Source organism: Camelus bactrianus, chromosome 4 (assembly GCF_048773025.1).
Source record: "Camelus bactrianus isolate YW-2024 breed Bactrian camel chromosome 4, ASM4877302v1, whole genome shotgun sequence".
Lineage (NCBI taxonomy): Eukaryota > Metazoa > Chordata > Mammalia > Artiodactyla > Camelidae > Camelus > Camelus bactrianus.
In genome coordinates this window covers 103,065,117-103,082,407 of record NC_133542.1, presented here as the reverse complement: position 1 = coordinate 103,082,407, position 17,291 = coordinate 103,065,117, and the positions used below count along the sequence as shown (strand labels likewise).

Genomic DNA, 17,291 nt, shown 5'->3' with positions numbered 1-17,291 from the left:
GGGTCTCAAATGTTTCTTATGCTCTTTTTTCAATCCATTCATTTTCCCTTCAGATTGTACTGACCTTTTATTATAATTTACTGATTCTTTTCGCTCATTCACTCTGCTGTTAAAACCACTTACTGAGTTAGTAATTACTCTATTTTATTTTCTTATTTTTTGATTATACAAATTATTATTTCCTCTGCTTGAATTCTCCTACGAAAGTTTCATCTTGTTAGGTATAATTAGTTACAGTTGTCTTAACGTTTTTAACTCCAAAGTCTTAATCATATGTGGATGGTATGTTGAATTTTTTGTGTTGGTTTTAAATAATTTAGTACTGTATTTAGATGTGTCTGGTAGTTTTAGATGTAATGGTAGTCACTGTATAAGAAAAAAAAGTTAGACATGTAGCTTTTATCTTCCTCTAGAAAGGACTTCATTTTCATCTGACAATTGTAATATGTGTACTCGAGTCTGGGATTTAGACTTTATAGGTCTGAATGTTTTGTTCTTTGTTTTATTGTTTTTGAATTACATAGCTTTTTAGGGAACTCAATAACAAACCTGGAATATTTACTAGTTACCCATCTAGGCATGCCCTGTACTCTATCTTTTAAAACTCAAATACTGTAAGACAAAAAAGATTCTGCTTAGTTTTCAGGACTCTTAGCTTCATGTTTATGTTTGCCTTCCTGTCTCTTGGTCCCTGCAAATAAAAAGAGAAAAAAAAAAAAAGAAAAGAAAAAGAAAATACCTTGAGAGATAAGAGGTATAGAATATTGAGCTACCTTCTTTGTTGTTCTCTTTTCTCTTCTTCCGAACCTGGACCCCTCAGCTTTAGCTTTTCTCTGAAGCCCTGAACTTCAAGGTTGTGTTCTAACCCTATGATACCATTAAGCCCTAGGCTTCTCCTTTTTCTTGGCCTGTCTGCTCTCTGTTGCTTAAAGATAAGCAAATTTGCTGAGGTGACGAGGATGATAGTCAATGTTTGGTGCAACTTAATGAAACTCCCATTCAAGGAAATCAATGTTCACTTTTGAGCTTCCCATGAGACTAGAATGAGGCTTTGTGATCTATCGTGGGCTTTGAAGTAGGAATGAGGAAAGCAAAAAGGCAGAGAATACTGAAAAAATGGGAGTCATAGCAACAGGCAGGCTACAGGACAACATTATGCCCATCCAGTTTGGTTTGCAGTGCTGTCACAATTCGAACAGAGATGAAATGTCTAGTGTCCCTAATGTGGAGACAGCTGAATCCAGTGCTCAGAGATCTGAGCAGTGATGTCCTTGTTAGGGTAAATCCATGGCATGTTCTGCTCATGGTTCTGATTTTGAGTTGCCTTTAAACTACTCTCAACATTTTCAGCAATTTAGTGAGATATCCAGTAAACTCTCAATAAATTATTTTCTGCTGTTTGTGCAGAATGAATTATATTGCATTCAACCAATTTATACTTTTTTCTTTCTTTTTTTTTTTTTTTGGTGGGAGTAGGTAATTAGCTTTGTTTATTTATTTATCCTTGGAGGAGGTTTTGGGGATTGAACCCAGGACCTCGTGCATGCCAAGCAGGCGCTCTACCACTTGAGCCGCTTGAGCTATACCCACCCCCTCATACTCTCACCAACAATGTACGATGGTTTCCTCCCAGCACACTTCTCAGTCTTCTAGGTTGCTGCCCAGTGGATAGGTGGAAAACTACAATTCATTATTAGTTTAATTTTTGTTTAATTAAATTGTGAGTAAAATCAATTGTATCTTTATAGTTTTTTTTTTAAACCAGACATGATTTATCGATTGCTTGCTATGTTCAACTGGTTTGTAAGAGTTTTACATTAATCTTCCCATTTAACATGCATCATCTTTATTGTATAATTGAGGAAACAAACGTTTAGAAATACAAAGTGACTTGTTCAATACATTACAGCAAATGAGTGTGAAGCTGAGATTTTAAGCCAAGTAGCCTGACTGCAGAGCTCATATGATTAAGTACCTTGCTTCAGTGGTTCCCTTTAATATAAATATGTATTTGCTCACTTTATTGATTTATAATTATCATATTTTTATAATAAGAAAACAAGTCTAATCTTATTTTATAATTATAATGGAGACAATAAAATAATTATTATAGAACCTTTTATATAAGAAAGGTGCATAATATCATGTAATAAAAAAAGTTAAAATTTATTAGAAAACTAGAAGAACATATATAGATAGGTTTGGTGTAATATTTGATGTGTCCCAAACTGGTAAAACCTGTAAAATAAATACATAACTCCAGAAAACCTATCTTTTCTAAGCAAATTTTTCTCACATATATATATATAGAAAACATATATGTGTGCATATATATATAGAGAGAGACACATATATATTTGTATGTATGTGTATATGTGTGTGTGTGTGCATTCTGGCAGACCTTTTGATTTACCAAAATAATAAAGAGTCCTATATCATACAAATAGCAAGGAATGGTTTCAAAAACACTAACACAAAACAAACATAGTCTAAAAGTTATTTCTTGTGAACTGGTCTTGAAGGGAATTATCTACATTGCTAGACAAACAAATTGTAATAGGAATGTGTTAGTCAATAAATCAAGACTCTGGAATCCTCTGTGAAGGAATCAAAAGTGACATCAGTAACATTTGGTTAACTAGACCCACATGATGAAATTCAGTATCATTAATTTCTCTAAAGATATCTCCACTCCCTAATGAATTACTAATGAATGCTATGCACGTTTACATTTTTATCTATGCCCTAAAGCCATTCTGAGGTTATGGTGAGGCAATGTAATTCTTAATTTATTTCCCCAACATAGTTGGGCCATTGTTAAAACTGCTATAATATCCAGAATAAAATCTCAGTTTTATTATCCTTTCCATGTTATTTTTCTTTCTTTGAACATTTCTGACACTCACAACCAAAGCTTTATATTATGACAAGCACCAAAGCTATATCATGTTTTCAAATTGATTATTTTTAGAAAAATGTGATCATTCTTATTGGCATGACCTCTTTTTTCCTTGGACTGCTCCATTCATAGCCCCCATATCTGAGAAAGCAAAATAATCTGCTAACCAGCACCATACTAACTCCTTTTCTCAATTCATACATTAAATGTACTTCTCTTTTGTCTAGAATTCTACTAGCTTTTTAGTCTTGGGTTTTAATAAAAAGAGAAAGTGTGAGGAAACATGACTTGGGTACACTGCTGAATGGAGAGGGAAATACATGTTTTCTATTTCTCTTGAGAATAATAAGTTCTTGTCTTCCTAGGAAAAGACTGATCACTTTTGGCCATAGCAGTAAGTAAGCATAGCATAAGCAGTAAGAAAAGACTGATCACTTTTGGCCATCTGAGTCAGTTTTAAGGCCATCATATTTGATCCATGACAACTTCCTTCAGCAGCAAACTTCATAGAACCAGTCAAGCAGCAACAGCCTTTTCCCACCCTCTAGACTTGTAAAAGTCAGCCAATCAGAAAGATCACTTAATAACACGCTTGCATGGCTGAAGTTCAACCAATCCCTAAACATTACCACTTCTCAAAGTCGGCCAATCCTTCAGAGTCCCGCTTCTTTAAACTCTGTATAAGATTAGCTCTTTGCTTTTCCTCTCTTCTTAGGAAAAGACTGATTGCTAACACAATACAGCTTTTCTTTCAGGCAATAAATTATGATTGCTTCTCTCTATACCCTTCAATGAAAATATAAGTAAATACCCTCTACTTTTAATGTCATGAAAAGGTTATAAGTTCTTTGAAGAAATCCACTCCTATGTCTTTATTTCTTTCTACTTCATTGAGCCTAATTTACTGTTCACTGAGGACTCTCAGTAAATTAAATTACTGAAAAATATCTGAGTCACAAGGTATTTTAGGTTTTAAAAATCCAGTGGTGTCCAAACCTTAGAATTTAGCAGTAGAAGCCTCCTTAAAACAAAATTTCACACTGAATCTAACTTGTAACCAAAAAAGAAGCAGAACATCTCTGGGTGAAGTTATGGAAGAGGAAGCCAGCCCTCTCCTATTTGTGCTACTGTTCACTTCACTGCTCTTGGGGCTCTAAGGTGCTTCTAAGTCATCAGTAAGACTTTGCTAGATAGCATTTAAACCACTGATGTGTTTCTATTCTCCCATTAAAGATGAGGAAAGTGAGGCCCCAAGGACTTCCTCAGAACCAGATTACACACAAACAAAAAACTTTTTCTTTTATGATTTCCTTGTGAGGCAATTCTTTTGCTGATGGTCTTCTTCTAAAATATATTACTGTTTTCACAGAGAATAAAATGTGACAATGAATATATATATGCTCATGTGTAAATGAAAAATTGTGCTCTACACTGGAATTTGACACAACATTGTAAAATGATTTTAACTCAATAAAAAAAGTTAAAAAATGCATGTAAAAATAAGTTACTGTTTTCTTTCACATGGATTCATTAATGTATATGAAGTTAGTTATATTTTGCATTAATGTTATCATTAAGCATTACAGTACAAAGTTACAGTAATCAAAAAAGTATGGTACTGGCATAAAAATAGACATATAGATCAATGGAATAGAATAAAGGATAGAGAAATACACCCATGCATACATGGTCAACTAACATATAACAAGGGAGCCAAGAACACACTATGAAGAAATGATAGTTTCTTTCATAAATAGGGGTGAGAAAATTGGATATTCACATGAAAAAGAATGAAACTAGACCTCTACCTTATAGCACTCACAAAAATTACCCGTAAATGGGTTACAGATTTAAATATAAGACCTGAAACCATAAAACTCCTAGAAGAAAAGTTGCTTAATGGTGACCTTGGTAATGACTTTTAGGTTATGGTACCTAAAGCATAAGCAACAAAATAAAAAATAAATAAGCGGCACTACAGCAAACAAATAAGCTTCAGCACAGCAAAAGAAACAATCAACAAAATGAAAAAGCAGCCTATGGAACTGGAGTAAACACTTGCAAGCCACATATCTGATAGGTAGTTAATATCCAAAATAAACAACTCATACAACTCAACAGCAAAGAAACCCAACTAATACAATTAAAAATGTGCAAGAGATCAGAAAAGGTATTTTTCCAAAGAAGACATACAAATGGCCAACAGGTACATGAAAAGGTGCTCAAGATCACTAATCACTGGGGAAATGTGAATCAAAATCACAATGAAATATTGTATCACACCTGTCAGAATGGCTATCATCAAAAAGATCATAAGTAACAACTGTCAGCAAAGATGCTGAGTAAAGGGAACCCTTGTTCACTATTGGTGAGAATGTTAACTTTTACAGCCACTATGGAAAACAGTATGGAGTTTCCTCCAAAAATTAAAAATAAAACTACCATATGATCCAGCAATTTCACTTCTGGGCAGCTATCTGAAATAAATAACATCTCTATCTCAAAGAGGTATCTGCACCCCCATGTTCACTGCAGCATCATTTACAATAGCCAAGACATAAAGACAACCTAAGTGTCCACTGATGGATGAACATGTATATTAATACACACATATATAATGCACATTTTCCAGCCATTTTTTCAGGAAATCCTGCCACCTGTGACACCATGAATACACCTTGGGAGTATTATGCTAAGTCAGAGAAAAATAAATATTGTTATGACCTCATATATACATGGAATATTAAAAAATGAACTCAAAGTAACAGGGAACAGATTGGTGGTTTCCAGAGGCAGGGGGTGTGGGCTGATGCAAATGAGTGGAGGTGGTTAAAAAGTATAAACTTCCAGTTACAAGATGAATTCTGGGGATGTAATTTACATCATGGTGACTATAGTTAACAATCTGTATTATATATTTGCAAGTTGGTAAGAGAATGAATCTTAAATGTTCTTATCACAAGAAAAAAATTTCTAACGATGTGAGGTGACAGATGTTAATCTTAATCTTACTGTGGTCATCATTTCACCCACATATATACATATATCATTATGCTGTACACTTTAAACTTATACAATGTTACATGTCAATTATGTATCAATAAAGCTGGAAAAATGTAATAATATTCTAGAATATTTACTGAGTTCCTCTATTTACTCACATATTTTAATAAACATCTTGTAAATTTTAAAGTCTTCATTCATATTTATCTAAGATTAAAGTTTATAATAATTATATATAACATTTCTCTGCTGTGTCTTACTCTATTGGGAAAAAATCACAGTGTTAATAACAATGGAAGTTTAATCAATTTCATTTATGGTATGAGAAGTGTTATCATAGACTATGTTATATATATTATCATTATTTTGTAAAAAGAATGTTTATTTTTCTCAGAAAGTTTCATTAAGTGATTAAATAAATGAATAAATTTTGATTATTTTATTCAGCAAAAATGTATTGACTACCTCTCGCACACTGGGAAATGTTTATAAGCATATGAAACAGTATCAGTGAACCCAAGTTTTCTGCCTTCGTGAAACTTAGATTCTGATGGGGCTCAGAAGAAAAAATGAATAAAATACACAGCATATTATGAAAGGATGTGTTATAGAAACAAGGAAAAACAAAGCAGCATTTTGGAAGTGAAAGCACTGTTTGTAAAGATACAGATTATAATTTAAAATAGAGTGGTGAAGGCAGAGTACAATGAGAAAGTGAAATTTTAGCAAAGTCTTGAGAGGAAGAAATTAAAAGATGGAAGAACTTTCGTAGGCAGAAAACTTGGCCAGTGCAAAGGCCGTAATGTAGAGTGTGCATGTATTGTTCAGAGAACAGTCAGGAAGCCAGTGTGGCTGGGTAGAGCACATAAAAGGGAGAAATGTAAGGTGTGAATTCATAAAGGTGGGAAGAGGCCAGACCATATACAGCCAGTCCTATATGCAGGCCTGCAACCTGAGTAAAAAGGGGAACTATTGCAGGAAGCAAGGATCTGACCTAGAGTGAGCTGATATGCTGAGAACCATTAGCAAGGTACTAAACTAGCCAAGAAGTAAGAGGTAACAGTAGCTTGGACCAAGACAGCAAATAGGGCTTGCTTAGGAGTTGGGTGAAGGGGTCGGGGAGACAGAGAGATGTTAAGGGTTTGACGAAGTTGCCAACAACTAAGGAAGGAATTCTTAGGTGGAGCAGCTTTATGGGGACAATATTTGGGGTTCATCTAGACGTGCTACATTAGAGACACTAAACAGACAAACAAGGGGAGACTATGGTTCAACAAACCTGGCTTGATTTTAGGCTGGAGATAATATAAAAACCTATGAACAATCAATATATAGATGGAACTTTTAATGATCATAACTAAATAAGAGAAAAGGAATATTTACTGAGCCCTGGGGCACTTCAACTTTATGAGGTCTGGGAAATCTAGAACCTGCAAAGGAGACTGAGAAGGAGCTACCAACTAGGTCAGAAGAAAATCAGAAGAGTGGGTCCCAGAGGCCACGAGAAGCACCCTCCCCTCCCATAGAGGAAGGAGTGATGAGTGTATCAAATATGGCTTAGATGTCATTTAAGATTATATTGTGGAACTACCCATTAGGTCTAATAACTTGAAGGTCATCGGTAATTTTAAAAAAACAGATCTGATGGCTTCGTTACAGAGAGTGGGCATATAAATGGCTCTTTCAGGGAGTTAAAGGTGATATGAATGAAAAGTATTAATTTGTCAGGCAAGTTTGAGCAATACTGTTAATATTGAACATGTCAATTTTGAATAAGCTTAAACAGACCTTCTAATGAACGAGTGTTGTGCATTTCCCTGGAGTTTACAGTACGCAGTTCTGGCCAAATGTCCTTAATGACAGAGACCTTTTCACGTCACAAAACATTTGTAGAATTAAAAGTCCTACACACTTCGAACCTATAATCTTATAGTCACTCATGCCTCTGGATTTGAAGAAAATGGTATTAAAAGAAGGACGGGTAGAGTAAACCAGCTTAAATACTCAGTGGTTTCCAATTATGTTTAATTGGCTACATACTTATATGCTCTTAAATTGGCTTCCCAAGTCATATTTAGCTCATACCAGTTTAATTCCCCTAAACCAATTATACTTATGTCCTTAAATTCCTGAATTTAAATAATACCTCTAGGTATTACTAAGTAAGAGTATTGAAAGCAAAACAGAACCAATGAGATTGAAAGCAATCTCGCTTTCTCAATTGGGAAGACAACAAATCAAATACATGACAGAATGACATTCTAATGATCTCTCCCTGTGACTCCAGAAATCCTTCACAAAATCCCTTAAGATCTGATACTATCAAGGTCATGGACTTTTTTTTTTTCTTCCCTAAATGAAATACATTCAATGTATGACTTCTCATAAAATGTACTAGATTTACAACAGCAATTCTATTATTCCAGGCAGGAATTTGCAATTATGTTTCTAATAGCAACAGCAGCCACTTTCTGATGTTGGCACTGATCTTTGTGCAGTTTGTGTACACGAGGGAGCATTCACTGAGGGTCCTCCTGAGTGTACAGCAGCGCCAGAGTACTTTCCAACCACTTGTCCTCATAGAGAATAATCAAACTGTGCTTCAGCGAACTTCTGCAGCAAGGCAGCAACCTGTGCTTCCACATCACAGTTGTTACAAATGGAAGTAAAGGACATGGGTAGGATTTGGCAAGTAGATAAATGTCCCTGATTTCAGGTATATTTTGAGGACCTGGAGGATATTACGCAAATTGAAGAAAATGCAAATTGAAGAAATACAGTCAGAAAATTACTGTATAGCTTGTAATGCCCTAATATCTCCAATAGAGCCCATTTTTTACCAATTTAGGATGACTGAAGGGAAAGCCAGACCCTATTAATAAAAAAATCCAAATTTATTTATTCATGCCTACATATATGTCAGTTCTTTCTACACTTATAAGTCCTTTGGAGGCATATTAAAAAATATATTACCCATATTAAAAAAAATTAACCTATGTAATAATAATAATAGTCTTTTAATGCAGGCATTATTCTCATTTACCATGTAAGGGGATTGAAGAAAGGAGAATATTTAAATTGTGCAATGATCAATGTTGCATCACTGTTTCAGCAGACATTGGTTGCCTATCCTGTAAGTTCCTGTTGCCAAAGTTCTTGCTTAAAATATACAACTCTAACTTTGTCCAGTTATTGGAAGATAAATCTTTCGTGGATCCCTCCAGAGACTAAGGGTTTAAATGTTCATTACTCTAGAACAATCTTGATAATTCTGTTCCTCTGATCAGGCAGCACTGAGACGACATAAGCTAAACTAATAAGATAGAAGTGAGACTCTCGGGAATGTTTATCCTGCCCTTATAAACAACAAAGTTAAAGACAACCTTCCAGGCTTTGTACGTGTTTACATTAGGACATGATGCTGGGAGTAACTGTACCCAAGTAGCAAATAAAAGACAGGTCAAGAGAATTACACAGAAATTGATAAAATCCTTGTATTACTGAGTTACCGTATCAACTTTCCTTGTAACAGCTTACCTCCAGATTTCTTTTTAAATAGGCATTCTTAATATGTCACCAGGATTCCTTTTACCTGCCAATGGAAACATCTGATGTAGCTAGTAAATGTTGGATGGTCATTTAGTAATTTAAAATTAGTAATTTAAATAAAAATAGTAATTTAAAACTATGACTTGTGATTCAAATTAGTGAGCTCTTGCCATTGCAAAATCTGAAATTATTTAAAAATTTAATATTTATGTCTATTGAAATGAAATGTTCATTGAAAGTAGTCTTTCTGATTTTCAGTTCATATAGTGCTATTATAGAAATTAGGTGCTTAGAAAGAGGGTTCCTATCAACAATTCCAGCCACCTCTATTTAACTTTAAAAATCGATGTCCAAAGTTAATCACTTAAAAATCCACCTCTTCTGTTCCCTGTGTCATTAAATTAGCTAAACTTCTGGTTTATACCCTAATGCATGAAAAATAACAATGGTTTATCAAGGAGAAAATTATTTTCTCTTTTATCTTTATCACTATTAAATGCTAAATGGTATAAATAATACATTATAACATTTCGATGGGAATTAAATAACATTACATGTAGAAAATTACTGGTACACTTTAGCTGCCAAAATCACTACTTTTGTTTGTTTGTTTGTTTTTTTACATATACTTTTCTATGTATATGCTTGTTCTGCAAAAGTATAATCCAAGAAATGCACTTGCAAAATCAGTACTATGATTAAATATATTTGTACTACATGATGTATCATAGGTCTTTTCTTTAGAATTAAATCATATCAACCTATTAAAGCTCTGAGAAGTCCTGGAGTAAATGAATCTGCATTTGTTATCTATTGCTGCATAGCAAATGCCCTCAAAGTGTAGCATCAAAAAAACAGTAAACATGTAAGATCTCCCACAGGTTCTCTGGATCAGGAAGCTGGGAGCAGTGTAACTGGCTGGTTCTGGCTCAGAGTGTTGTGAGGTTGTAGGCAGCATGTTGACTGAAGGCTTGACCGAAGCTGTAGGATCCGATTCAAGGTGGCTTGCTCACTTCCCCAACAAATCAGTGCAGATTACAGACAGCAGAACTCAGGGACCAGTCATATGGACCTCTCCACAGAGATGCTTAAGTGTCCTCATGACATGGTAGTTGGATTCCCCCAAAGCATGCAGTCTGAGAGAGGGAAGCAAGAAGGAAGCCACGATGCCTTTTACAACCTAGTCTAGGAATTTGCACATTCTTTCTATATCCTCTTCATTAGAAGCCAGTCACTAAGTCCAGCCCATACTGATGGGCTTTAAGCCCTACCCCTTAAAGGGAAGGACAGCAAAGGATCATGAACATGCTGTTAAACCATCAAAGGTTATCTCTATAACTTTATTTAATGAAGAGTTTCTAAAAGTCATTTGACCTGGTAACTCTAAAGTAACATGATTCTAAGAATTCCCTTTAAGTCCTCTTGACATAATAGAATTCTATGTGATTTCATTTGAATAAATACATGAGGAAAGTTTGTCATGAGAAAATAGTTAGAATGTTTCTAAAATATTTAAGCAGCTTGATACTTTATTTTTTAAAAAACTTCCTTGAATTATATTTGTTTTTCAATTGTTTCTAATCATTTATAACCACTGAAGATGATGTGAATTGGCAGTCATGATTCCTGAATTATACAAATGGACATAAACAGAGAGATTTGGGAGAGACATGTTCTAAGTGCAACTTGGCATATGCTGTTCATCTTTTAAAGTGTGAAATGGTGTTATTAAGGACCCTAACTAGGGCCACTATTCTGAAATCTAATGCTGTTGTGAGGAAGAGTGAAATTATTTGTTTTTAAGCAAAAAGGTTCTGTTTTCTCATCTACTGTTTGATTGGTAAAATGGGTATTTAGCAATAAAATACCCTCCCTACTACAAGACCAAGTGACACCCAGAGGAATGGATCCCAAAGAATCCCTTAATCCTGACTGCAGTCTGGGATTTACAAGCAGTGCTATAGAGTCTGCTTGAAGACATCAGATGTCTAGTCTCACTCCTTATGGTAGGCAAGTACATGGGAACTTAAACAAATGTCCCAGTCATGAAATGCCGAGTATTGGGCACCTCATATATCTCTCTCTAAAATGTTAAGTATCAACAAAGTCATAGAGTCACTTGACATCCTTTAGGAGATACTTAATATCTGCTAACATCACTAAAATGGAAGATAATAACCAGACAAACAACAAGACATCATACACAAACGTAAGCACACTCAAACACAGGATGCACTCATAGGAACACACAGAAAATAATACATAGATCTCTGCATTCTCTATTTGCAGAGGAAACAGGGCATAAGAAAGCCAACTGTTAACATTTAGCTGTTCTTCAATTGCAGCTGCTTTCTTTGTCTATTGTTTTGTTCCTTACACAGGTTTCAGCTGTTCTGTGCCCCATGTAGCCCCATCACCAACAACTGTATCTCTGGGAAATGACAATTTTCCACAAGAGCAATTTTTATACCTAGAAGACAATGAAAATATGAGAAGAATGGTTATTGCTGTTAAAGTATGTCCTCAGGATTACAAACTACATTATGCAGCCATGAACTTCTGTATTAATGTCATTTAACCTTTGGCAATATTAGTCTAGAGAGGATCTTGTGAAGGATGGTACATTAACTTTTAGAACTGATGGGCTATGATATTCCTGCTGTGATGCTGAATGGCAGAGGCTGAACTTCACAGCCTTCTAAAGGCATCAGATACTTTCCTTCTACAGGGCAAAGCTTACATACATGAGGGCAGAGCTGTGAATTCAGATACGTCAACATGTCCTTAGAAGGGGAAGACATAATGGGGCCATTTTAGAAAGGATTTTATAAAATATAAAATTTCCTGGTTACTCATCATGCTATTTTTAACTCTTTCATCAGTCAATTTATTGCATAAAGTGATACAGGGAGACTGCAGCGTGTTTCTTAAAATAAATATGATTGCCCCTAACTTCTAGACATTTACAAACTATTTAGGGGAAAAAAACCTAAACAAATAGTTGAAACATAATGAGATAAAAGCTTTAGTGGCAGCTTGTACAAATTGCTGAGATAATAGAAAAAGTAATTATCTGGCTGAATCAAGGGGTGAAGACAAGCACTGCCCCCCAGGGAGATTCGGGGCCAAGCTGACGGGTGGGGAAAAGAACCAGGCAATGAACTTGGACCTAGAGTCAGATCAAAATGAAATCCTTGCTCATCTATTTTTCTGAATTTTTACCTGCTATTTAACCACGTGGAATTTCAGTCATCTCATACTTAGAACACATATTCCAGTTCTTCATTTTCATGTCCCAATAGCAACTGCAATGAATACGGCCAAAATTTAACCTACCATATTTCCTGCCAAAATGTGCACCTCCTTGATGCTTTCCAAACCTGATGAAATGTACCTCTGTTCACCCGTTTCATTAGCCCCCACTTAGACAGACTCATTTAGTGGAAACAGGATGAGCTCTGAAATCTGAGAAATCCTGCATCAAACTCAGGTTCTAGCAGTTTCCAATTCTGTGTTCACGTACAGTTATTAACCGTACTTAGCCTCTATGCTCTCAAGCATAACATGGTGATAAAACTTGCCTGAGAAAATAATCAAGAGACCTGGCTGCTGGGCATGAAAACAAGCTGCCACACAGTCATTTCTGAAGAAGAAAATGATAGAAATTATTATACTGAAAAATACCTATTTTTCCTAGTTTCTTACAAACTCCAGCAATTCAGTCAAACTCCAAGGACTGTAAAGTATGCCTCCTAAATATTTCTCTGCAAATCCCCTTCTTGCCCCCATAGTCCGTGACTTGGTGGAGACTCTCAGCCTTTCACACCTGAGATAGAGCAGATTTCCAACCAGGCAGCTTGATCAGCGTTGACCTGCCCTGCAACTCATTCCCCACAAAGTGATTCACATGATTTTTCTGAGACATCGGTCTGATTATATAAGTCTTGCACAGAAATTGCATCTAACAGCCAGTTGTTTTCATGATGAAGTCGATACTTACTAACATAGCAAATACAACCATTCCTACTTTGACGCTCCCTGGTTTTTCCTTTCATCTCTTAAAGATTTAATTTTTCATTATTACGGCTTACAGTTTGCTATATACTTATATTATCAACCTTATTTATTATACTTCAAGCTTTATGTAGCTTTACTGGTGCATAATTGATATCCAAAATATTGTACATGTTTAATGTATACAATTTGACGTATTCAGACATATGCATATTATAATGCCATCACTATGTACAAATAAACATAGCCATCACCTGCCAAACTTCCTGGCATCAGTTTGACCCCCTCAACTTCTTCAAACCATCTTCTGCCAGAGACACACCTCACTGCACCAGCCATAATAATAAATACCTACCACTTACTGATTGCCTCCTTTTTGTCAGAGAGTGTACTAAGGATTTTACCAACATATCACCCTCAAAAGGAGTTTATCACTTAGTGAATACAGTACCTTAATTTCACAGACAAAGCCAAAGTGTATCAGTTTAGTACGTGACCAGAGTCTACACAGCAAGGAACTGGAGGACGCAGAACTGGACCGTGGGTAATTGACCTCTGGGGCCCTTAGCTGTACATCACTGTAAATACATGGATGTGTGGTTCTTTGAATGTACTTTTCTTTTTCACATCCATATGATTTTTCAAATGCCCTTCCTGATAAGTCTTTACTGTAGTTCTACTTATGCAAAACTTCACAACTGAGCTCAAACACTTTGTCCTCTGAAAAGCGATGCTTCACTGCCTGACTGCTGTCACATGGAGGTCTATGCAGGTCTCAAGGGCGCGCTCCGCCATCAGTGTCTGACTGTCCTGAGGGTAGGAGTGCCAACCTTTCATCTCTCTATTAATGGTAAAAGTTCTCTAAATGCTTGCTGAGTTAATTTAGGAAATGACTATAAAATCTTAAAGAATCACGTCAATTTATTTATACCACATCCTTCCTATGTGTTCTCCAAATCCCATTTGGTTCTTTTCCCATACACCTAGGTAATTCTTATAAAGCATAAGTCAAACATATATTACCATAGCTTAGAAATACACAATGCAAAGGCTTACTTACTGCTACATTTATAACAAGATGTGAACTACATACTTGGTCTTTAAAGAATGGAAGCATGCAGGCTCTGCCACTGCCTGACGTCCTCAATCTCCACACCTCCCACCGTCCTCTGGACCCCTCACTTCTCTCTCTGCTCTTCAAATATGCCAACTTCATTCTGTCTCGGGGCCTTTCTAATATCTATTTTTCTACTAGAACATTCTTCACCAACACCTTTGAAAAATTCTCCTTCATTATGTGGGTTTCAGGTCAAAAATCACCTTCTTGTGGAAGCCTTCTTTGACCTTCTTGTGACAAAGCCTTGTATTCATCACATTTACCAAAATCTTTATCCCATCACCCAGGTTTAATTTCACCATAGCGTTTGCCAGTATCACTATCACTGTCTGAAACCATCTTACTTGTAAGTGAACAGCTGTTCTTGGTGCTCCCCCCAAAATATACATTCAATAAACATAGTGAATTTATTTTCACAATATTGTCAGGCATACAATCATGATAAAGCCAATTAATATTTTCAAATGAATGATGGAAAACATATAGTTATGCATGTAGAAAGTAATAAAGGGGGATATCTATGGATAATATTAGCAGGAATAATAAAGCACAACTGCAAAACAAGTTGCAATGTGAAGTATGACAATTATTCACAAAGAGTGATTGGAATAGTACAAGCAAGGGTAACAGAGATGGAACATATTAAAGATTTTTAAAGGTATAACAGCTAGAAGTTATTCATCTATTGATATGGAGAAGCGGGTATCAGTACCAGTGATTCATTTTCCTTTGGTGACTAAATTGTTAACACTGTGTTACAGAATTCCAATTGCTATATTAATATCTTACACATTATAGTGATCACTGGGTTTAAGAAATTAGTTTTATTTTTCAAACTTTCAGCTTTTTAAACTAATTGACCATATATGTGTCTTTTGTTCATAGAACAACTATTATTATCTGTCTATAATTGTATTTGACAGAAACACTTGGGAAACTTTAGGCAATCAAATAAATCATCAAAATTATTAGAGGATTTACTAGTGGATTCTAGTTAGAAGTGTATTTGTAGCTTTTTGAGCTTAATACCTCTTCCTGTGTCCTCATTTCATTACCTCCTACAGCTGTGCTTTCCTTTGTGTTCTCAATATTATCACCTAAGCCTAGATGTTTTTTGTCATAAATACAGAATTGTAATGGGATTGTAGAGTCATAGGTTCCTGTATTACTTCCCTCTCTGTTTTACACGTAACTGAAGAGTTACGTGAATGCAATTTTTGTAGAAAACTCTTGCTTAAACCTCAACATATGCCTATTAATAAGGTGAAACCAGATCAATGTTTCCATTCAACCCCGTCTCCCCATTCTCATCTACACGGATATTTAGGAACACACAGCTGTCTGTTCCGATGCTGTGAAGATGTCACAGTCAGTCAGTTCTTTGTGCCTTGACCCATGCCTTCTCCTGTCTTGCAATAGACTTCTTCTCTATTTCATATCTCCAAGTCCTACTTGGAGAGCTTTTCTCAGATCTCATTGTGACTCATGATCATGCTTTCCTTCTGTGAATTCATAATTTTCCTCCGCCAATTGTGTGGCATTTAATGTGACTGTTTAAATCAATGTGACTGTTTCCTTACAGTGCTCCTTGAATTTTAACACACCTATTTTTTTTTTTTTTTTTACTAAACCTACTGCCTGGAATTTATCAATACACAGTTTGCTGATTTGTATTCATTCATTAAACAAACATTATTGAGGACATAATATAATTCTGCCAAAATGTCCCTTGAAAATTCAAAAATCAAACAACCTCTTTCCTACTTTGAGTGCTCATCGTCTAAGAGTGGAGAAAAGAAAAAGCAGATAATCATACTGCATTACAGTTCCCTGTCATAGAGCCATGTATATATGAAATAATTTATGACTTTACACAGAGAGTAACACAAATTTACTAGAGTCCTTATTTCCAGGCACCGTTTAAGTCATTCATAGATAAATAAAGTAACAGATTCAATGAATAAGCATAGTGCCAGGAACATAATAAACAATCCAAGAGGTCTGTTTATACAACTTGCATTTTAATGACCATTAATGCTATTTTAGTTATTCCATTCAACACACCTATAAGATAAAGGTATCTTTTATCTTTTGAGAAAAGGAAACTGGGCACATGTATAATTTGGTAAATATTTAACACTGTGATCATTTAGCTAGTACTTAACAGATGTAGAATTTAAACTCATCTTCATTCTACAATCTGTATTTTCCTTCCAGTCAGTAACCTTGACAAATGAAGTTTTTCTTTGCCATTCTTAAAGAATGGATTTGAGTAAGGGCCATCTCACGTTTATACAAAGGAAACTTCTTATAAATTTCTTGGGCTGTCATTTCATTTTTCAACCAAGAGGCAGAGAATAAAAATATTAGTATTAGGGTATGACTGTTTTTTCCCCCTTAGAGTTTAACCTGAGTATGGGGTTCAATTATACAGAGGTCTATTTAGTTTGCTCTGAGAATACTACGTGTTATTTGGGGAAATTTAACAGAGAGGTAAAAAGCAAGACGGATCTGAACAATGAGCATCGTCCACTTAAGGCATTTTAACTCAAAACCTTTCATTTGAAGCTAGTACCTTAGCTTTTCAAATGCTGAGATCATCGGTTAATTTTCCTCACATTTTGGTGACTGTGTGCATCACCATGACAATTTGGGAGATTCCTCGTGCAATGGGGCCTTCTTTTCAACAGAATATCTGGAGTCTCTCTG

At 35.4% G+C, this 17,291-nt stretch overlaps 1 long non-coding RNA gene across 2 annotated transcripts in view; it reads right to left on the bottom strand.

Moving 5' to 3' along the window:
• The window catches only part of LOC141577569 (uncharacterized), a 552,790-nt gene that overhangs the window by 446,377 nt on the left and 89,122 nt on the right, over nucleotides 1-17,291 (bottom strand). The window lies entirely within an intron of this gene.